Source organism: Monodelphis domestica, chromosome 4 (assembly GCF_027887165.1).
Source record: "Monodelphis domestica isolate mMonDom1 chromosome 4, mMonDom1.pri, whole genome shotgun sequence".
NCBI classification, from domain to species: domain Eukaryota; kingdom Metazoa; phylum Chordata; class Mammalia; order Didelphimorphia; family Didelphidae; genus Monodelphis; species Monodelphis domestica.
The window spans coordinates 247,920,919-247,945,436 of record NC_077230.1 but is presented as its reverse complement, the minus strand read 5'-3'; the positions used below and the strand labels follow the sequence as shown (position 1 = coordinate 247,945,436).

Sequence of the window (24,518 nt, the reverse complement as noted above, 5' to 3'; positions counted from 1 at the left end):
AGAGGGGTGGAAGGCCTGGAAGGTGGACTTGCTCTGTTCATTCACTTCTCAAACATTTTAACCCCACAGGAAAATCTCTTTGCACTTGCCTGTAAATGCCACACAGAAAGATAGCATCTTCACTGTGGTTTTATTGATCACTTCGTACTTTGTTATGTTTCTACTTCACTCGAAATCTTGTCACTGCTAACAAGCAGGTCATTAAGCACCTGCCCAATGGTACTTTCCTTTTCTCCTTGAAAAACACTGACCTACTATAACCTTGATGGGACTGAAGAAAAATGTTCTAGACTACAGTCAAATACAGGTCTAAAGAATGCAGCGACTGGGGCAACTAACTGTAGGGGTAGCAGCAAGGAAAAGAAAGCCCCAGCAGAAGGCCTAGAGATGAGCTATATGGATTAAAAAGAAAAAGTTTGCTTTACCATATCCGTCAAACATCATTATTTGCCTCATTTAACTAATACTAACATATTCTATATTGCTTTTTTGGAATTTGCAGTTTTTTTTATTACATCTTATTTGGTCCCTGTGCTTACTCTGTTGGGTAAGTGATGCAAGTATTATTATCCCCATATTACAAGCAGGAAAACTAAGGCTCAGAGATGGTAAATGACTGCTCCAAGGCTACACAGTCAGTAAATGGTAAAATGAGGACTTCAACCTATGGTCTATTACTATAAATTCTTTTTTCTTTCCATAACACCTCTGGTGCTCTCTGAGACTGTCATCTTGAGCTAAAGATGGGGAAATAATTTTCCCAAGATCTCTCTTTTAAAATTTAAAAACCAAATTGAATTATATCACTGCTACATGCCTTCTCTTCAATTAATTTTAGTACTATTTCCAATGGAAATAATGCATGACCTATATTTTGCAGTAATTAGAAGAGATAACAATTCCCAAATTTAAAAATGTTTGCAGGTTTCTTGTTGATCAGCTATAAATCAATACCTTGGAAAAAACTTTTCTAGAGAATATAATATTAACTTTAGGAAATTCTTGCATTTTCTTGCTGTGCTATATCATCTGGAACATAGCAGCCTGGAGGCCTTAATTACCTTTTTTATTCTGAGTGATGAACTTCAATTGTCATGTTATCTTGCATAGGAAGACTGTGCCTTCCACATTTTTTCAGTGAATTATTTTTGACACAAATGATCCAGCATGACAATGGTTATTGACCTCAAAGTTAAAATGAAAATTTCAGTTCTTTAATTAATCACCTTAATGCTTTTCTCAAAGTCAAAAACCCTAAGTGGAATGTCACTGGTCTAACTAGTTCATTTTTTTTCTTAATTTTGGGACTTTATTTAATTATATTTAATTTTTTTAACTTTTAAAGACCAACAGGATTGGTCATTTATAGCACAGAATGAATTTACAATCAACTCTCAATTATCTGCTTTATGGGTTAGTTGAGGGTATGTTCCCCACCTCATCCCACCCCAACTATCAGCCCCCCAAGTTGGGGTAGGGTCTCCTCTCTCTGGCCTTCCAGTTGGCTCCAGGGCTATCTCCCCATGTAACTCTTAGAATACTGTACCCTCCACACAACTGGGATTACTTTCCATGCTGCTTCTCCAATTAAGGGCCAAATTGAGAGGAGGGGAAGACTGAAGTCAAGCACAGTGAGGGAAGTGGAAATAGGATGAATTCAAGAGTGACATTAAAATGACATTTTTTAAAGTGCACTGTGGTCACCCCTTCTGTCAGCAGGGTAATCAAAAGTTGACTATTATTACTATTGGTATGATTTCATCCCTTTCCAAGATAGTTGTCATTTATTTACATATAAAAGCATTTTCTGACTGTTGATTTCCAATGTTCAAATAAATCATAAGTCACATTTACATAGTACCCCCCAAAACTGCAGGAGACAGAAGAATACTAGAGCCCTCCAGGAGCAATGACAGGTCAACCCACCAGCCTTAGAACAGTGATTTCCATTTCATAACATTAGTCATAACCTTGGGACAATAAAGAAATATGAGATAAAGTGCATTATATAAATTAAATAGGCATTAAACATCTCTGAATCACAGTTTAATTCATCTTGTCTTTCTCTTTAGGGTAAGTTTGTTAACAAAAAGAACTCCGAAACTGACAATGAGACAAGTGTGTGCATGCACAGACTGGTTGAATCAAAACCTTGTAAGGGGAGTACAGTCAAATTATTTGCTTTTTCAATGGCAGCTATTATACTTTTCCAGAATTTGAAAAGTAGAAATTTTTGCTGATTTTCTAATTGTAAGTATATTAAAAACTATAGAGGAAATGTAGTGTCTACAGCATTCTTATATATTCCTATTGGTGTGTAAAGTTTAAAAGATTCTGAGTGAAATCTGTAAAGTAGCACTTGATGGAGTATTTTCAAAACTTCACCACATGTAGCAAAATTTCCTATTTTATATAAAAATATAAAAATTAGTTAAAACATTAGAAGACAGAAAAACTTTGTGAATAAGTCAAAAGTCATAAAGTGAATGAATATCTTGGACTCTCATTTCATAGATTTAAATAACTTACTTAAACTTACACAAATACAAAGCCTTTTCCATAGTTTCAGTAGGTTCTAGATTAATCAAATTTATTGTAGCAGAAGGTAAAGAAATTTCTTCCTTAAAGCAAAGTTCTTTAATGGAAATCTAGAACTGTTCCTCCTACACTGCCTTAGTGAATATATATGTATATATATATATAAATATATTATTATTATTAAACCATATCTCTAATTACATTAGTCTGGAAAGCTGCCAGTCAGGAACTGTCTCACTAATGCAGGTCCTGGTCAGCACCTTTTCTGCTATTTATGTTAAAAAATCTTCTGCAATTTGTCTTGGGAATTTGCCTGGAGTACTAAAACTTTAAGTGACTTGTCCAGGATTATACAGCAAGTATGGTCAAACTTGAACTCAGGTCTTATGACTCCAAGGCCAGCTCTCTAAGCCATTCTGCCAAGCAGCCTTTTGCTAATTACCTAAATATATACTTAAAATTTTTAAACATTTAGAGCTCAGAAATTGAAACTCTCATTTCACAGTTGCAGAAACTGAGGTTTGAAATGTTGAGCAACTTGATAAAAGTTCCATGGCTATTTAGTGGTAGTGGCAGGACTGAAACCCAGAATATTTGGCACCCCACTTAATGTTCTTCAATTATGATATACCACCATCCTTTCATTTAGAAAGTATTCTCCTGGAAAGCAGTCTTTTCTTACCTTGTTGAAAATGTTAACCATTTCTCCTTTAAAAGAGAAAGATGGTGGGGGAAGCTGGGTAGCTCAGTGGATTGAGAGCCAGTCCTAGAGATGGGAGGTCCTAGGTTCAAATCTGGCCTCAGCCACTTCCCAGATGTGTGACCCTGGGCAAGTCACTTGACCCCCATTGCCTAGCCCTTACCACTTCTGCCTTGGAGCCAATACACAGTATTGACTCCAAGACAGAAAGTAAGGGTTTAAAAAAAATAGAAAGATGGTTTTTGTTTTGTATGAAGAAAAATGACCTGTGTGTCAGCTTAAAAAAAAAAAACTGCAACTAGTCCTCAGCCAAAAATCTTTATATTCCAGAACTTCTGGCTCTTTTCTAAATCTTTTTTATCCTTCCAAGTTCCTGTCAAGAAAACCCCTAACATTTGGATAAGTGCCTCCAGAGCTTAGCTCCTTCACAACTTCAGTATATAGGGGGAAATGTACTTTCTATCCAAATGATATAAATCTAAGAACTCACAGGAAGTATACAGGTAACATTAAAGAAGTTTCCTGCAGAGATATGTTGGCTGCTCAGATTTTTATCTGGGGGTAAACTTCCTGTAGCTCCAGCCAACATGATTTTCTTACTCCTACCTAATGCAAATCTATTGTTATATACATATTCACTACTATGTGATCTTTAACCACTTGATTAATTATTCACTTTATACTCTTAAAGAGGGTAATCAGAATTTACTAATTTACATCTGATAAAGACTCCTGAGACAATAAAAATGTCATAGTGAGCACTGTCCATCTTGCCTGTTATATAAAAGTACTTGGGAAAGACATCACACCTTTTTTTTTCCTCACCATCAGAGGATATTAGATCATTTAAGCAAAATTTTATGCTGTCTAACATGTGCAAGGGACAATACAAGGTTACAAAGTTGAAACACAAAGTAGAAAAATAACACAGATTTGAAGGATCTTGCTCTGATTTTTAACCTACTCACCACACTTTCAATACTTCAATGTATTCAAGTAAATCAATAGATCAATGATCCCATTGAGAAAAAAAGGACCTAGATGGTTCACTGGATGCTGGACTTGGAGTTAGAAAGGCCTAAATTGAATATTAGCCTTAGATATTTTCTAGCTGTGTGGCCCTAGGCACTGTCACTTAATCTTCAATTGTTTCCAACTTTGTGACCCCACTTGGGGTATTCTTTTTTTTCCATTTCCTCATATTTGATTTTATTTATAGTGCCAATTTTAAATAGATTTTGTTCTCCAGGATAAGAATTACATTTCCACTTATTTACAATACTGATAAGTGTAATGTTAATTTGATTTTAGTGTAGATCTTCCCCTCCCACCTAAATCTTTATCTAAACTCCATGGAACATCTTTTCTTGTTCTGATTTTAGGGAGAAATACAGAGTTTATCCTTTCTTTGCAAAAGAAACCTTCATCTCCTAGAAAACAAGTTTTATATTTTGGGAATCCCTAGGCATTCATGGGAAATAGATTCAAGAGCAGAGGTTCTTAAGCATTGTTGTGCCATCTATTTGGTAGCCCATAGACTTCTTCTCAGAAAACTATTTTAAATGTATAAAATAAAATGCAAATGATCACCAGGAAAACTGATTATGTTGAAATAAAAAGATAAAAAATGATTTTTTAAAAGTTCATGGACTCCAGGTTAAGAATCCCTTCTCTAGATGATCACAGGATCCAAGATTTAGATCTAGAAGGGAACTAAAAGTATCCAACTCTAATTTAAAAATAAGGAAACTGAGGTCCACAGATAGGAAGTGCCTTCCCTTTCCAGCTGTGCTTCTTGCCTTCCATAATTCAAAATTGTGCCTAAGATGTCTCTTCCTGGAACTTCCCTCAGCACCTGAGACCTCCTAACCCTGGATTATTCATCTTTCCCTGAAGACTTATTAGCCTGGAACATCACCACCCCATACGGTCTCTTTTTTCCTATTGGTGCATTTCTCCTAAGGACCTCTATTTTGGATAAAGTCCCATGCTAGTCAATGTTTATTCCCCTCTTATATTTCAAAAGATTTTCCATACTTCAACATCATGCCATCTATAGAGTACTTTCACCCACCTCACTACCTTTATTTCCCTTTTGGGTGTTTTAGTATTTAAGTCCTTATGGGGGAGAGGGGAGGTGAAGGGAATTCTTGGATGCATTTGTATCCCCAATGCTTAGTGTCTAGAACAAAGTAAGTGCTTTTTCCTTGCCTTGCTCATAATCCTACAATCAATAAGTTGCAGAGCCAATATTAAAACCCAGGAATTCTGACTCCAAATCAGAACCCCTTCTTAGGTAAATACTGCAGTAAGGATGTGGATGGAGAAGAACAAAGGGAAGAGCAACAATACAGCAAAAGTCTGACTTTTTTCTTTGTACTATGCCTTTTGTCTCTATGACCCATTTGTCTTCAAATATATCCCTCCACTATCCAATGAGCATTCTTCATATTACATAGATTAAAAAAGAAAAAGAAAACAAAATGTAGCAAAACCAAATGACACCAACTTCATTTTATTCAACCGCTGCATTCCCCTCCTCTGAAATGAAGGGAAGGAAGAACATTTTCATTCTTTTTTCATACGTATATATAATTTAGAAAAAATGTAAATAAATTCAACTGAAAGTCTGATCTAATGTTACTGTATTCATTATTGCAAGTACTCTCTCTCTCAATTCATTGCCTCATGGTCAAACTTACTACTTCTCCCCCTCAGGGTAGAGAGGTACCTGTAGGGGATAGAAATATCTTTCTCTGATGTCATTAGCTCAAACCCCTTTTATGGGTATGTTTACACACACACACACACACACACACATGCATGCATACACAAAGAGTTTTCACTTTTACAAAGACATATTAGCCTTAAAGGTATGGCAAGAATAGAAGCATAAACATTTGCCCCTAATACTTTGAGGAAACTCCTATTGGATCTTGATCTCTTGGAAGAGTGGGCTCAGATTTAATATAATTTTGACATAACTTTTATCCCACCAAGTTAATATTCAAATGTAGAATTGCTCCCAGATGAGTCTTCAGCAGCAACTATTGCTGTAATGGGTCTTGAAATTCATTTAATTATACACTACTTGAATTATCAGTGTACATTGGCTGCAAAACCCATCATAAAAGTGTATTCTTGGACTCCTAGATCTCAACTGGTTTGCTTTCACTTCTCAAAATTCACAAGGTCATAGCCACCAGATTAATCTTCTTCACCAAAGATCATATAGGTAGTTTTAGTGGCAGAGAAAAGATTCAAAACAAAGATTGACTAAAAATCCAACAATCTTTTTATTAGAAAATCTAACAAACTTTTTTTTATTAGACCCTTAGATAAATATGGGCATGACCTCCACTGATGAAAATAGCATCTTCTCCCAAAACTTTCCTTCTGCTGTGATTCTTGTCCTGTCTTTCCATAGATCTTCAAAGATGAAATAATTATAGCACTAGAAGTCATCTTCTCATTCTTTTCATATAATTCAATACTGGAGGAAGTGGGGGGGGAGAACAGGGAAGGAGAGAAAGAGAGGCAGACAGAAACAGAGAGAGAAATATAGACAGTAAGAGGTTGGGTTTTTTTAAATAGAGGTCCATTTTCTTTTCTCTAAGACCAAGCCTACTTACCATTAGTTTCACCATATTCTTTAAAGCCCCTTAATGAGATAGGAGAGGAATAAGCATTTATACATTATTACTATGTGCTTAGAGTTTTGCAAATTTATTTCATTTGATTCTTACAACACTGGGTGGTAAATGTTGTGATTATCCTCATTTTACAGTTAAGGAAACTGAGGCAAACAAGTTAAATGTCTTGCCCATGGTCATAGTAAGTATTCAGAATGAAATTTGAATTTAGATTTTCCCAACTCCAGGACTAGTGCTCTCTTTCCCATTGCACCTCCGAGCTAACCATTTATTTATATTATTTTTTTGGCCATTATAAATATTGTTTTCCTGATTCTTCACTCTATATCTGTTTAAATAAATCTCCCCTTACTTCTCTGAAATTTTTATATCCACCATTTGTTATGGCACAATAATAGCTAGCTATATTCATGTACCACTATTTGCTCAATCATTCCCTAGCTACTGAGAAACTTCTGGTCTTCCTTTTCCCAGGTTATAGGTAGTTTACTCATATTTCCTGCTCTTCTTTTCTCTTCCTCCTTCCTCACTTTCCCCCTTGCTTCCAGTGTGGAAAGTTGTAAAGAATCATTTGAGAAAGAACAAGTCTTTCAAGAAATAATAAAGTACCAGAAAAAGATGATACCAGTATATGGACTAACTCAAATCAATGCAAGTCAATGAACATTTATGAAGCACCTACTATGTGTTGGTATGTGTTGGCCACACCCCGAGCAACGGCTTCGACAGGCCGGCTACACCTTGTGAGGGTAGCCATCGGGTCGACGTCGACCCCTGGTGAACTAGGGCTTTGCTCACCCAGCATGTGAAGACTGCTTCAGCAGAACAGGCGGAAGAAACCAACAAAAAGGTTCAACAGCTGAGATGGCGATGCAGCAAGGCACTGTGGAGTGCTTAGGGCGTGATGGAGCACAAAAGACAACACGGCCATCCAATGCAGCTGAGGAAGTCTCCAGGTGTAAAGACTTTTCGTGCCAATGGACCCAGGCTTCCAACGTCAAGAGAGTGGGACTGTCTCTGTGCATCGACTTTTCCACTTAAATCTTCATGCACAGGTGTCTTTGTGCACAAAAACGCACAAAGACAATCGTCATCCTTGGTTCGAGAGACAACCAACAACAACTATGTGTTGGGCTCTGTACTAAACACCAAGATCAGCTGTTATTCAGAGATAAAGTATATTGCCCAGGATCATACAGTTAGTATGTATCTGAAATTGGATTTGAACTTGGGCTTCCCTGATTCCAGGTCCAAAGTTCTATCCATTGTACCATTGTACCACCTGGCTTCCTCAAATGAATTAAGATTATTCTGTTCTATTAAAACAAATAGAACCAGCATTATTTAGTAAAATATTGCCACAAATAATCACTCTACCTTTCTATACAATTGTAATAATCAGCTCTTCAGATACCCTCTGGGACTCAGTGCAAACTGTCATTATAAAGGGAGAGAATAGGGATTCCCACAGCAAGTGGCAATGACAAATAAATCTACTAATGTGCATGACTTCTCATACAACTGTAGCTTTCTCTTCTGTCGGCTAAATCATCCCAATTCCTTCAGCATTTCTCATAGTCATTATTTTAGAACCTTTACTTCATCTTTATAAATCCATTCAGAATCCTCATAATCAGTGAAGCTTAACAGCCGAGTTTAATTCTTGAGAGACGTCTTCAGCGTTGTTTATATGGGAAGATTCCCTTACCAACATGTTCTTTGTTTTTAATGTATATAAGCATCCCACTTGACTTTTTCTAAACAGAATTATAGAGAACTACATTGTTAAAAATCCTATGGATAGACCTCCTGCATAATGAGGGACTCCTCTAAGGATCATTTATGGGAAGATCTGGACAAAAATTACATTAGGACAAGAAAGCATCAAAGGGTTGTAATGTTTCCCAATCAAAAGAGTCTCTGTTAGGTTTTATTGAACTGTTCATGATCATGTTGTGGTCCACTAGGACCCTTAAATTCCTTCCCCAACTATTCTTACATTACCAATTTTCTTTGACTTGTAAGGAATTTCCTCTTTTATATTCTGTCAATAAATCTTTTTTTCTTTCTTCAACATTTTGCTCTTGGCTATATGTCATTTGAGGATTCATTTTTTTAACTGACCCAAATCATGAAAGAGAATAAATTCGAACAATTAAAATAATCATTTTAGTTTTGGTTATATTAATAATTAACAGTCAATAAGTGCCCCCAGATTCTTCCTTCTTTCTATGAATGTTGCCTTTTCCCATTCAGGTAGCTAGGTAGCACAGTAGGTAGAGCTCTGGGCTGGGAGTCAGGAAGACCAAAGTTCAAATCCAACTTCAGACACTTATTAACTGTATAACTTCACCTCTGACTGCTTCAATTTCCTCAACTGTAAAATGGCAATCATAACAGCTCCTACCTACCAAGATTTTTGTGAGGATCAAATGAAATATCTTTAAAGTACTTAGCCAAATGTCTGACACTTACCAGGTACTTAATAAGCTCTTATTCCCTTCCTCATTATTTAGCACATGCATTTTCCCCTAAAGGCTCCAGATTCTAGAACATTCTTCCCTCATACATCCACCAGGGTCTTTTCTTTTCTTCTGCAAACCTCTTTTCAGAAATTAATTCCTCTAAAAATCCTTTCTTTAACAACCTGAGGCTGTTCTTTGCACAGTGTCGCCATGGGCAGAATCCACAACATTTAATGAAAGAAAAGGAGAAACATTTCGACTCAATTGTATTTGGTGAGCTGCTCACCATCTCCCTGTCTTTTTATAACCTAATTCTTCTGTCTCCTCTATTCAATTATAGAAAGAAATTGCATCTTTATGTCTGTGCCTTTATTATTCAGCAACTCTAACACATAACTACAAATAATAAATATTCATTACAATAAGAATGTGATTTGTTGTAACTTTGTTAATCTTAATAGACACTTACTTAAATATTTTCAATTTGTGGAAAATGTACAATCTATTATTTAAATATAATTTGTGAGTAATTATTTTATTAAAAATTAAATTTGGAAAGCAATGCTAGAAATCTCTAAAGTGTTCAAATTAAGAATATAATTCTATATTCTTTTTCACAAGACATAAATTAAATTTGTATTAGTAAAATGTTAGTGATGGGATATTCACCTCTGGTGCTTACTACATGTAGGACCTTGGGCAAGTCACAGTCTCCTTTGGCTTCAGTTTCCACATCTGTAAAACTGAAGTAGTTAGACTAGATACTGCTGACATTTCTTCCTATTTTTGTTATATTAAATAAACACTTTTTCAAAAAACAAACTATAGATATCAGTTCATGGCTTCATATGTAATCTTTTGTTTTTCCTTGTATGTTATAATATTTTTGTCTGTCAATAATTACATTTATAATTAAAAAGGAAATTAAAAATGTTAACAATAAGAATGAAACTATGGTAATTGCCTAAGCATTATTGGCTTAAAGTAAGCCTCAGTAGCAATTTTCTAAGTAAAGGATTTTTAGAAACAACTAATGATGAATTTTCAGAATATAAGCATTTCTGTTTCTGATGAAGAAAAATCTGCTTTAATTAGCTTCAGTACTTTGATAATTCAATTCTTCTTTTTTTCAGCCTATGACACAAAGTTAATTTAATTGTCTGAAGATAACAATATCATCCTATGATTTAGTTTTGAACTCCTCTACTCATAAAGCTATTTATGCTACTTTCTTGTTTGAAAGCCTTACTAGTTTAGGCACCGCATTTATTTCCAAAGAAAGAAAGACAAGTAACTTTAGGAATTGTTGACTCCAAGGTTAAATCAAAAGATTATTTTTATAACTCAAAATCATTTAAACTAGAATTTTACTTTCTTCTAAAAGGAAAAATAATCAGAAATCTGAAAGCAAAATAGAAGAAAATTGCTGATACATCTTAAAAGATCTCTCATTTATGAATGAGATATCAACTATTTTACTCTTCCTGTTCACAAAAAAAAAGAACTAGATACAGTCTCCACAATCAGATCAGACTAGATCAAAACATTCACTCATCCTATATCTTGTGGAACCATTTTGATGACATGTGAACAAAATAATTCATGTTTCCAGGCCTCAACCATCTGTACTAAAACATTTCAGCCCTTTCCAGGAAATATACTCTTATAGATATGGCATAAGTCAAATTTTAAGAACTTTAATTTGACTCTGTCAAATACATAACATGCAAATATATTTCTACATAGTGTTTGTGGTATGTTATCTCCTTATTTCTGTAGGCATCTTAAATAACAACATAAAAGTCTATTAAAATACAAAATGCATTTTGTGCCACATGTTACATGTGTATGTTTCATTGCCTGAAATATATAAAGTACATATGTTGTCTTTATTATCATTGGACTATTCCATTTCATGAATTTCCATTTGGGTTCTGATCAGCAACTCCCCTCAATAACTGGTTAAGATGTAAAAGAATTTACAAGGGGACCACAGGATTGATTTTGCTTTTAGGTGTTTATTATGCATAATTTCATTACCATAGAAAGCAAATGCTGATAGATTGTCAGATTTGTGGATTATTTTTAAAACTATTGTTATGAAAGAAAAAAACAAAGAAGAAATTCTAAATACAAAAAAAATTATTTTACAATTAAATAAAGATTTGCATCTGGGAAAAGGATGGAGAAGTTTAGGGGGAGGGATCATTACATCATTTAGCTTCCCAGTCTCAGAAGAGAGAAAAGTATCCTTTTTGGTGATGGAGAAACTGAAGCAAATAGGATCTTATATTGTTTGACATTTCCCAATGCTAATAGCAATGTTAAATGATCATCTCTATGCAGATAATTCCCAAATCTACATATCTAGCCTAAGTCTCTCCCCTGAGCTCCCATCATGAATCCCCAACTACCTACTGGAGATTTTGAACTGGATGATCCAGAGGTATTTAATATCACTGTATCCAAAACACAAATCATTATCTTTTCTCCAAATCTCTTCCCAAATTTTACTATTACCATCAAGAATACCACCATCTTTCTAATCATCCAAGTTTGTAACCTTGATGCCATCTAATCTCATATATCCAATTAGTTGTTGAATCTGGTTATTTCTAGCTACATACACCACATTTCTCATATGTATTTAACCTCTCTATTTGCATAACCATCACCTTATTTCTTGCCCTCATCATTTCTCACCTGAATTGTTCCAATAGCCTTCTATTTAGTCTCCATCTTAAATCTCTCTCCATTACAATCCACCTTTCACATTACTGCCAAAGTGATTTTCCTAAGGAATAGGTCTGCTCATGTCACTCCCCAGCTCCATTCAATAAACTTCAGTGCTCTCCTTAACCTTCAAGATCAAATACAAAATCCAGTTTGGCATTTAATTCCCTTCACAACCTGGCTGCTTCTACCTCTTCCAGTATTCTTATACTCCTTCCATATACTCTCTGATCCAACTATTTTGACCTACTTGTGTTTCTTACAAATGAAACTTGAACTCCTGACTCTGTGACTGGCTTCCCCCTTCATGCCTGGAATGCTCTTCTTCACCATCTGTGCCTCTTAGAATCGTTGGATGCCTTCAAGATCTATCTCAAATGCCACCTTCTGAAAAAGACCTTTTCAGCCCCTCTGCCTCCTAGAGTTTCCTTCCATCTTATATGAGCCTAATTACTTAAATATTGTCTCCTTCCCAATAATGTAAGCTCACTAAAAGTAGTCAGTCAGTTAATAAACATTTAAGTGCCTACTGTGGCTAAATGCTATAGTACTAGGCATGCAAAAAAAAGACAAAAAGTCATCTTTACTTTCAAGAAGCTCACCATCTAATGAGGGCAAAGTGATACTTCTTTTGCTTTTCTTTGTATTCTCAGTACTTAGCACAATATCCAGCATTTTGTAGATACTAAATTAGTGATGGGCTTGGTGTGTCAAAATTCGCCAAAAAAAACAAGCATAACTCAGGTGGTGTGTCACTTCAAGGAAAAAAACATAAGTTCATGATATTTATAGTTTAAATAACAAAAATGTATAATTATAAAAATAACTGTATTTAATAAACCAAAACTAATTATTTAACTTACTTGTTTACTGACTTTTTTGTTCATCTGTCAGTCAGTTTCCTTTGTTAGTCTTGATATTATTTAACTTGTGTTGGGTGCCATGAACTAAGATAAGTGAGGGGGAGGGGAATTCTTTAACTAACCTGCTTATTAGTGACTTCTTTGTTGATGAAATTCATTGACTAAATCTTCAATTGAAGGTTGGTATTTTGTACACTTCAAGCCCAGGCAAGTGCTACTAATTTCATCTGTCAATCAGTTTCTTTTGTTGGTTTTGATATTACTTAACGCTGGGAATAAGGTCTCACAAAAGTATGTAGAGGGAAAAATTGTGAGTAAGGTCATTGATATATTTTTCAGGGTTCTAAAAGTGTCTGGTAATCAGTTCCAGTCACTCCTCCATTGCACTTGGGCCAGAGCCTTGCCCAGTTTTCCACAGGCCTAGCTCCACCCCTTCTTGCCCCTCCCCAGGCAGCTGGCCCAGGGGGCTCTAGGAGAGCAGCAGCTGCTGTCCACCAACCTGCCTGGCCCTTGCTCTCCTTCCACTCACTCTCCTCCTCCCTGACCTGTGGGAACCCCACATTGCCAGCCACCTGGTGCCCACCACCCACCACTCACCACCACCACCCCCCCCGCCCCCATGGCCAGCTCATGGAGCCGCCATCCCCATCCTGGGTCAGACTGGGGCAGGGTCATGGCCATGGCTGTGGTTGCTCAGTGCTGAGCCCACATGTGGCTGTGTGTCATCAAAAATGGCTATATGTGTCAGTGCTGACACCCATGTCATATGTTTGTCATCATGGCACTAAATAGACAGGAGTCCACAGGCTGACTGACTATCTGTGGTCTCTTACCTGTTATAGGGTGTATTAAAAAAGGGGTTCAGATAGATAGATAGAGAGATAGATAGATAGATAGATAGATAGATAGATAGATAGATAGACAGATAGATAGATAGATAGATAATAAAAGGTTTATTTAACTAAAGGGAGAAATGAAGGGAAGGGAATCAGGGACTAACTTACTTCTAACCCACACCAGATATTAAAATCCTAAACTTTCTATAATTATACTAAACTAATTAATTAAAGTTAAGGAAGGATTGGTAGAGGCAAGAACAAAAGAGGCCAAAGAAATCTTACAATACCGGAGTCCTTTCTTTGATTCAAACAGCAATTGCAGTAAGATGTCACCAGCAGCAGAAATTCACTTTCTCTATACCAGCAACAGGAGAAGCAGACAGAAGATCAGGACAGCCAAAGAGAGAGGGAACCAATGGCTACCTGGGTCCACCTCAGAAAAACCAGACAGCTACCTTCCTGGTTTATTTTTACAGCCAGAGGAAATGCAGGCTCTCACTCCTCCAGAGTCCACTAACTGCCCACAACTCCTCTGTGTTCCACTCCTCACCTCCTGAGAGCTTTGGAATGTTGGCCCTGTCATTGCCCTGTAGGATCTCTTTGCTTCTTCCATTTTGCAAAGCTAATCCTTTACAACATACCTCATTTCAAAGCATTGAACCTATGCATCTAGGGCAGATTATCTTTCAGATATATAGAAGATGTTTTGGTTGTAGAACATTTTCTTTGAGTTGTTTTTCCAGTTGAGGTGACAGATCCACACTCATTCATCCACTTATTCTAATCTTGTCCATTGTAGTTGACTAAGGTTACTGATCCATCTATATTTCTTCCTCCCTTACACCTTTTATTGAAAATTCAGTTATTGAGAACCTACTATGTGTTTAGCAAAGAAAGAAAAAATATTGAAAACTTATTATGGGGACAACTAAGTGTTTCAGTGGATTGAGAGCCAGTTCTAGAGATGGGAGGTCCTAGGATCAAATCTGGCCTAAGACATTTCGTAGCTGTATGACCTTAGCAAGTCATTTAACCCCCATTGCCTAGTCCTGATCATGCTTTCCCCTTGGAACTAATTCACATTAGTGATTCCAAGATAAAAGATAAGTGTTAGATTAAAATTAATATCTTCATGTTCTTATTTTCCATAAAGTTTATTAATAATCACTTGAAATAGAAAATATCTATGAGCATACATTTAAAGTCTCTTTCTTACCCTAAGTCTGAAAATGTGTAGCTCATCCTGCAGGATTCTCCATCAGTCTCACCTGCCTGCTCAGGGAAGTAGTGGCCCCGATGGGCTCCACCCACACCCTTTTATTTATGTTCATGGATGCAGTGCTGGCATGTGAAAAATGGGATGAACTGGGTCAGCAATCCAGTAAAGGAAGGGGATGAAATTCCCTCTAAACAATAAGGTTTTTTTTTAAAAAAACCTACTATGTATCTACTTGTGATAAATTCATTCAACAAACATTCAGTATTTGCTAAGTACAATGCACTGTGCTACCAACCTGGGGAAACTCAAAGACTGTATAAAAGATGATGTCCCTGCCTTCAAAGAGCTTATTGTCTATTAGAGGAAAAAAATCATAGACTGTGATAGGGAAAGAACATTTTGCAACAGAGTGGTGCCTATGTCAGAGTGATTGACAGGAACATGTGACTGAGAGTCACATGGGAACCTAGGGCTGGAGATCTGAGGAAAAATTCTAAAGTCCCAACTGTCTGGGCACTTCTATCCTGAAGGACCTTGATTGGAGGTTTGAAAAAACAGGTTTCTGGCTTCTCCTGATACCAACTGAAGAAAGGAATCTTTGAACTGGCTGCTAGTAGCTTGAACATAAGATTGAGGACACACTTCATCACTGGACCTGTTTGGACAGTTATCAACTGAAGATCCTGGACCATTTGATTGGACTCCATTTTTTAGACTTGGTTATTAGGGAAAATTACTACTTAGCTTAGAATAAGATAGGTTTAGATAGATTTATAGAAATTAGAGGTTTAGATCACTTTTAATAATTCTCCTAACCCCTTTTCCTTTCTCCCCTTCCCAACCAATAAATCTGGATTTTTATATGTTTCCCACCATGTTTATTTCCCACCAAATTCCTATTAAAACAATACACATATAATTAAAGAGAGAGAGAGAAAACACTGCCAACTAGGAAGATCATGAAAGGGTTCATAAGGAAGTAGAACATAAGCAGCCCTTTCAAGGATGAATAAAGACTGAATATATTGAATAAAGAAAGGGAAAGAAAATCCTAAACAGTTAAAATGTCAAGTAATGAGTAACAAATGATTGTTTTTGCTAAAACAAAGAAATCATATTAGGGAATAGTGAGCAGTCTAATTGAAAAAGTAAATTGGGTCCAGATTGTATAGAGCTTTAAACCTCAGGATAAGGATTTTGGACTCTGCATTGAGAACAAAAGGAAGCTATTCATTTTCTTTTGTTTTGTTTTGTTTTAATCAGAATAGAGCAGTGAAGATGAACTTTTACAGACCAAGTGCTGTGCCTTACCACCCCAGAGACTGAGTGCCACCATCCTACCCCCTTTGGGGTAGATTTTGATAGATTGGGGCGGGGAGGAAGCTCCCATTGGGCTGCTGGGCAGAGGGGCAGGTAAAGTGGAAAATGTCCTCAAGTATGGTGGAGAAGGAAAGGGAGCAACTCAGCCTCCCATTCACTTCAGCTGTCTAGTAAAGGAACTCAAGTGGATGATAGTGCATGTGCCCTTTCTGACCATAGTTTTATATATATATATATATATATATATATATATATATATATATATATATATATATATATATATATATTATAAAATAGAGACAAAATCAAAGTAGTATATACATAAGGATACTTGTAGTTTAATAAGGTGAATCGGGAAACAATGGCCAGGAGATTATTCCTAAGTATTCCTAATTCTTCTGTCAAAGGTCACGCTGAACAAGTTTTACAGGTAATAATCCTGTAAATATTTAAATATTTAAGGATAGCTATCATATCACATCCTGCCCCCAACCTTCTCTTCTCTAGGTAAATCCACCCCCAAGAACTTCTTTCTCCTATTTTGTCTTCCTCTTTTTCTCACTCTTCTCTTCCCATCTACTTCCTTCTGTCCTCTTCAATCTTTCCTTACATATTCACAGACTCTTTCCATCAAATATTTCTCAGGAGAGAAGTAAAGCCAAAATCTATAGGAAATTAACAGATATATGACTAAATCTTCCAACAAATATGTAGTGAGAAGACATGAATAGCTTTGAAAATGAAAGGCAATATATCAAAAAATATGACAAATTACATAAATCATGAACTATAAGAGAAATCCTAATCAAACCATTCTGAAGCAACACCTCATCTGAGATTGATCTCCCAATTGGCAAAGATGACAGTCATGGGACCATGGCTTGGATCATCAGTGGAGAAGCATTAGAGGCCATTGAGTCCAATCTCTTTATTTTACAGATGGAAAAACTGATGTCCAATTAGCTTAAATGATTTACCCAGGGTCACACCACTAATAAGGTCTTATGGTCAGATTTTAGGTCATGCCATCCTTATTCCATGGCCAATATGTTAACCACTATGCCACAATATTATATATTATAGAAAGATCAAAGAGGAGGAAGGCTGAAAATGCCATTAAATTTGGAATTAGAAGCTATTGGGGATATAGGACAGACCAGTTTCAATATGAATGGTGAATCTATAAATGTGTTTATGGAGGGTTGAAGAGTATTCGTGAAGTGAAGGCAGCAAGTAGAGATTACTCTTTTTAAAAATTTGGCAGTGAAAGGAAGGAGAGGTGTAGGAAAACAACTTGAGAGAAGATTAGGATAAAGGAAAGGTTTTTTATTGATATGAGATCTAAACATGTTTGTATTCAGAAAGGAATCAGTAAATAGGGCAGGAAGAAGAAAGAAAGAAATTGGAAAAAATGTCACTTTTGAACTATACACTTTACACAGTATGGTGAGAGGTAAAAACCGAATTAGAACCCTATCTTTCTGAAGCATGAAGACTAAGTATGTTCTTTGTTATTAAAAATATAATCTTGTGTAAATTGACATTCCTATATAAATTAAAATAAGAAATACCTTTCCTATTAAGCATGGCAAGGAATCACAATTATTATTTATAATTGAAACACTTTCTTTACTTTCTAGAATAGACATTTGTATTGGATAAAATAAAAATTAAATGAAATTTTTAAAAAAATGCTTTCTTATGCTCATGAAAGTAATCATTCTTTCCATTAAAAGTTCATTTCAGATTTATAGCTAATTTCCATCAATTCAAATGTAACAAATCTTCATTAAAATTCTAATCTATATTAAGTGCATTGTTAGTTATATTGCCCAGTCAGGGATCTGTGTTCTCCAGGCAACTGTTAATTGCCTCCAATACAATGATTACATCCAAGATAATGACTCCATGAAGTAAATATAAACATTATTTTTGTTTCATTAACTAAAGTGACAAATAGGATCCAGAGACACTTTAGATATTAACTCTTGACAAGATTTTAGATATATTTTTTTTTAATTCAACAGTCAGTAATTTTTTTCCTTTACAAAGGATTTCAGACAAGTGACTGACTATTCTGCATGAAAAGCATAGAAGATTACTTATGTTCGACCCTGGAACTTTTTTCCTTCATTCTTTTCATTTTCTCCTCCTTTCTTCATAAACTCTTTGAATAAAATGAAACCCTCATATTTCATACCTATGTTAGCTATTTCCTGAGTGATGAACAGTATGCAGAATTGTATTGCATTATAATCAGCCTTAGTCTTCTCTCTTAACTTTCTGTCCTGCATCACCAACTGCCTGTTGGGGATCTTTCAACCTGGAAATGCTATAGAAATATCAAATTTAATATATTCAAAACAGAACTCATCATGTTCACCACCACCACCAAAAAAAACCTCCCCACAATGACTCTTTTCAGGACACTGCCATCCATCTAATTCCTCAGGTTTGCAACTCCAACATTATCTAGGAATCTTCCATCTCCCTAACCCCACATATTCAATCACCTGAAAGCCTTTTCATTTATATCTTCACAATAGTTTCCATACGATACCACTTCTCTCCATTTTCATAGCCACCATGCCAGTTCTAACCTTTATCACTTCTTGCCCAAATGACTACAACAGCTTTTTAACTGGACTCCCTGCTTCTCAAATAAATCCTTCACTCAGCTGCAAAAGTGATTTTCCTAAAGCACAAATGGGGCCATATCACATTCAATCTCCTTTCCCAATTAGAAGATTACAGCATCTCCCTATTGTTTCTAGAATAAAATACAACCTCCTCCCTTTAGCATTTAAAGCCATTTATACTGTAGGTCTCACCTGTCCTTCTATCCTTGTTATATATTACTCTCCTTCCAGTACTCCACCAAACCACCTAAATTGGCCTTCTTGTTCTTCCTCATACTCATACTAAAACATAACATGAATAAAAAATTAAGGTATGATACTATTCACTGAAGATAACCATGTGACCTCTGACCCTCACCTGACACCCAGCTCTCACTTGTGGCTCCTAGTAGCAGCAGCCACACCCCGGGCAACAGCTTCCACAGGCCGGCTAAACCTTGTGAGGGTAGCCATCGGGTCGACGTCGACCCCTGGTGAACCAGGGCTTTGCTCACCCAGCATGTGAAGACTGCTTCGGCGGAACAGGAGGAAGAAACCAATAAGAAGGTTCTACGGCTGAGAGGGCGACGCAGCAAAGCACTGTGGAGTGCTCAGGGCGTGTTGGAGCACAAAGGACCAAAGGCCATCCAATGCAGCTGAGGAAGTCTCCAGGTGTAACGACTTTTCGTGCCACTGGACCCAGGCTTCCAACGCCGAGAGAGAGGGACTGTCTCTGTGCACCCACTTTTCCACTTAAATCTCTTCACGCACAAGTGTCTTTGTGCACACTCATCTATCATAGATGAAAGCGCACAAAGACAATTGTCATCCTCCATTACCAAGAGACTACTACTATGCTTGGCCTACCAATGAGCAATTAATGTTTTACCAATTGTTTAGATCTGTCTTTATTTGTGTAAAAAGTGTTTTTAATTGATACAATTTGTGGGTTTGGATTGGCAGGTAGACTCCCAAGTATTTTACATTATCTACTGCTAATTTTAATAGAATTTCCTTTTCTCTCTCTTGCTTCTGGGCTTTGTGGTAGTATATAAAAATACTGATGATTTATATGGGTTTCTTTCATAGCCTAAAACATTGCCAAAGTTGTTAGTTATTTTGACTAGTTTTCAGTTGATTCTGTAATGAACTAACTTCTCTTGAGGCTTTATTTTAATTTTAATATATTAATTTATTAATCTGCTGCTCAAGAAAATCTAGCAAGTCAATGGACTCTCTCACAGTCCAAACAGACGCCACAGAACTTGATCTAGAAAGCAAGGAGGAGCCAGAGAGAGAGAGTGAAGGCTTAACCAGGAGCAAAATTAACAGCTAGTCAGGAAGACTGGGCCAGAAAGAGGCCAAAATGAATAGCTAGGCAGCTAGGAAGGGGAGCCATGCAAACTCCAACTCTCCATCCACTAAAAATGGCCAATTTCCAGTCACTCAAACCAATGCATATCCCTTCTAATAATATCACCCAATTCCTCTCCCAGACATCTCTGATTGGAGAACAGTCACACAGAAAATGAACTCAGGCTTCATTCACAGGAAGAGGTGGATCTTCAACACCAAGAGTTTCTCCTCTCTGCTATGTTGCTGCTACAATAGCTGTGCAGCACTCATTTCCCAACATGGTAGCTGCCTAGTTGATTTCATGTCTTAATCAAGTTCTTATTTATATATAAACATGGAGAAGATGTTTACCCTTCATGTTTTTATATCTAGCCAAAAGAAGGGAGGATCTAACTTATTTCAAAACTGGGGGAATGGGGGGGACAATTTTATAGTTTTAAAACCAAACTGTTCTTGGGGGTCAAATACGGAACCATTTCCCAAAAAATATACCATTCAATATTAATTTTCCACAGTTGTTGGCTTCTCTTAGTAAACCATAATATCTGCGAAGAGTAAGAGTTTTGTTTTTTCATTGCCTATTCTAATTCCTTCAATTGTTTTTTCTTCTCTTATTGCTATAGCTAGCATTTCTAGTAAAATATTGAATTACAATGGAGATAATGAGCAGCCTTGGTTCACTTCTGATCTTATTGGGAAGGCTTCTATCTTGTCCCCATTACAGACAATGCTTACTGATGATTTTATAAAAATGCTACTCATTTTAAGGAAAACTCCATTTATTCCCATGCTCTTTGGTGTGGTTTGTTTTTTAGGAATTGGTGTTGTATTTTATTGAAAGTTTTTTCTCTATGTATTGAAATAATCATATGATTTTTATTGGTTTTATTGGTTTATTGGTTTTGTTACTTATATGGTCAATTATACTGATAGTTTTCCCAATATTGAACCAGCCCTGGATTCCTGGAATAAAATCCACATGATCATAATAAATGATCCTTGTGATATATTCTGTAATCTCTTTCTTAGTATTTTTTTTAATATTTGTACATCAACATTCATCAGGGAGATTGGTTTTTAGTTTTCTTTTTCTGTTTTTTTCTCTGTCTGGTTTAGGCATCAGCACCATAGTTGACTCATAAGAAGAATTTGATAGAACTTCTTTGTCTATTTTTCCAAATAGTTTATATAGTATTAGGATTAATAATTCTTTATATATTTGTTAGAATTCATTCATGAATTCCATATGACCCTAGAGATCTTTTCTTAGGAAGTTCATTGATGGCTTGTTCAATTTCTTTTATCTAAGACAGTATTTTTAATTATTCTATTTCCTTTTCTATTAATCTAGACAACTTATATTTTGTAAATATTCACCATTTCACTTAGATTATAATATTTGCTGGTATATAATTGAGTAAAATAACTCCTAATAATCACTTTAATTTTCTCTTCTTTGGTGGTGAATTCACCCCTTTCCTTTTTGATCCTAGCAATTCTATTTCCTTCTCTGCCTTTCATAAAAATAAAATTAACCAATGATTTGTGTATTTTGTTGGGAATTTTTTCATTAAATCAGCTTTTTATTAATTTGTTAATTCAATGGTTTTTTATATTCTATTTTATTGACCTCACCTTTGATTTTCAAAATTTCCAATTTGGTGTTTAATTTGGGAGGAAAGGGTAATTTATTCCTTTTTTTAATTTGTTGCCTGCCACATTCATTGGTCTGTTCTTCTATATTTATTTATGTAAGTAGTTAGAGATATAAATTTCCCCCTAAGCATGAAAATTTGGGCATATTGTTTAATTGCTGACTCTCTCTTCAATTAAATTCTGCATATACTTGCAAAATAGAGACTTTGGAGCATGCTCAAATCATCTAAAGGTAGGCACCCTCTCCACAACAGCCCTTCAAAGTTTTTTCATCCCTACTCTAACTTCCCATAACTCTCCCACTCCCACTCTTTCAACTAAGAACCATGTCTAATATTTAAAGAATTCAAGTGAATTAACTAATAAACTAGTTGAAACAATGAGAAACTTTAGCAAAATTGCAAGATATTAAACAAATCCACACAAACCATCAATTCTCTGTATTACAAACAAGACCCAGCAAGAAGAGAGAGTAAAAAAAATTAAAAGATACAGAAGCAAATGAATAATATTGTCTATTGTTAATGAGCCCAAAGATCCCAACTATTGGGACAAGAACTCATTATTTGAATAAAAATCTGCTGGAAAAACTTTACAGTAGTCCAGTAGAATCTAGGCATAAATCATCGTCCCACATAGTATGCCAAAACATGCTCCAAAATGGTATAAGACTTAGATATAAAAAGTAAGGTCATAAATAAAGTAAGGGAGCATGAAAGAAATTGCCTATCAAAGTTATGGATATTGGAAGAGTTTAGAACCAATTGAGATAATTTCTAATAACGGTCTCATTTCTCAAATACATAGAGAACTTAGTCAAATTTATAAAAATAGAACTCAGTTCCCAATTGATAAATGGTCACAGAGGAAGAAATTAAAGCTACTAATATTTATATGAAAAATGCTCTAAATCATTAATAATTAGAGAAATGTAAATTAACTCAATGCTGAGGTACCACCCTATATCCATTAGATTGGCTAAGATGACAGAAAAGAAAAATGACTAATGATGGAGGGGATATGTGAAAATATATTTACTAGTGAACTGCTGGTGAAGTTCTAATCTAATCCAACAATTATGGAGAATAGTTTAGAACTATGCTTAAAGGGGTATAAAACTGTGTATTCCCTTTGACTCAATAATATTGCTACTAGCTCCTTACTCCAAGAACATTTTTTGAAAGGAAAAGGACATATATGTACAAAAAATATGTATGCCTCCTTCTGTGTGGAAAAAAAAATTGGAAACTGAGAGAATGCCTATCAAATGGTGGAACAAAATATAGTATATGAATGCAATGAAACACTATTGTGCTATAAGAAATGATAAGCCAGCTTTTAGCTTTATTTATTATTATTGGTTTTTTATTGTATTCATTTATTATTAGTAGTAGTATTGGTTTCAGAAAAACCAAATTAGTCATATAGTAACTGATGCAAAGTGAAGTAAGCAGAACCAGGTGACCTATTTAGGTAGTAAAGCAATATTGCAAAGATAATCAAGTAGGAAAGGTTTAGAAAAATTAATCAATACAATAAATGATCTCAGTTCCAAAAGATTCATGATACAAAATGCTATCTACTTCCAGATAGAGAAGTAATGGTCTGTGAGGGTAGAATGAAGCATATTTTTCATTTATTTGTTTTACTTTCTTTTTAAAAATTGTATATCCAATGTGGAAATGTTTTGCATGTCTTCATATGTATAAATTACAATTGCATATCTTGCCTTCACAATTTTTGGGGGTTAGGTCTGTATTAGCCAGGGACTTTGAAGGAGGAATGGAGTTCAGATACTTGGGGATTAAATACAATGTGACACTTCCTTCCTTCCTCCTCCTACCCCATGTTGGGCTGTTGACCAATGGAGCTAGTCTGACTAGACTAAAAGAGTAAGTGAAATTTTCCTTTCAGCATCCTTCCTGAAGTGATGTTTTTGAAGTTCCCCTTCTAACACATTTGAATCTGATTCAAGTTTCTATTAAAATCAAGATGTCTATTTTATTTAAGTATAAATTGGTGAAGGATAAACAGGACAGAGGGGAAAGGAAATCCTTAGGTATTTTCCCCATACAGATCTTGAGGGTTTGAACCAGGGAGTCTTCTTTAGAAGTAAGCTCTGGGTTCCCTACGGGAAAAAGAGAGTCCTTATCCTAAAGATTGGCCACCAGTTGAGAGATAAGATCTTCCACTGCAAAAGTAAAAGGATTGAGAGATTTTGTGTATCTTCTTAGCCAAAGGTAGTTCTCCCTCCCAGTTCCAAGGAGCCCAAGACAAGAACAACTCTTGGTTTTTCTCCCAACTGCCTTTTTGAGCCTGACTGGAAATTCCATACCATCCCACCGATATCCTCTGGGGTTCCATCTGCTCTTCTTCTGAGACATTTCTTCAAAATTCAATTTTTTCATTGCTTCTGGTCAATCACTCATACACAGGGGGAGGGAGTTAAAGAACTTCAAACAAAAGAAAATTTGAAGAAAAAATATATATGAAACAATGTAAAGTACGTATAGCTGAATCAAGCTTTTATAATTTTTTAACAAAATTATAATAATGAA

General features: G+C 35.6%; 1 long non-coding RNA gene across 1 annotated transcript in view; it reads right to left on the bottom strand.

The window, feature by feature from the left end:
- Nucleotides 1–6,528: 6,528 nt before the first annotated feature.
- LOC103104240 (uncharacterized) overlaps nucleotides 6,529–24,518 on the bottom strand; it is a 116,577-nt gene continuing 98,587 nt past the window's right edge. Inside the window, exon 4 of the long non-coding RNA XR_008911316.1 lies at nucleotides 6,529–6,731. This is a non-coding gene — a long non-coding RNA (uncharacterized LOC103104240). The remainder of the gene's footprint in view (nucleotides 6,732–24,518) is intronic.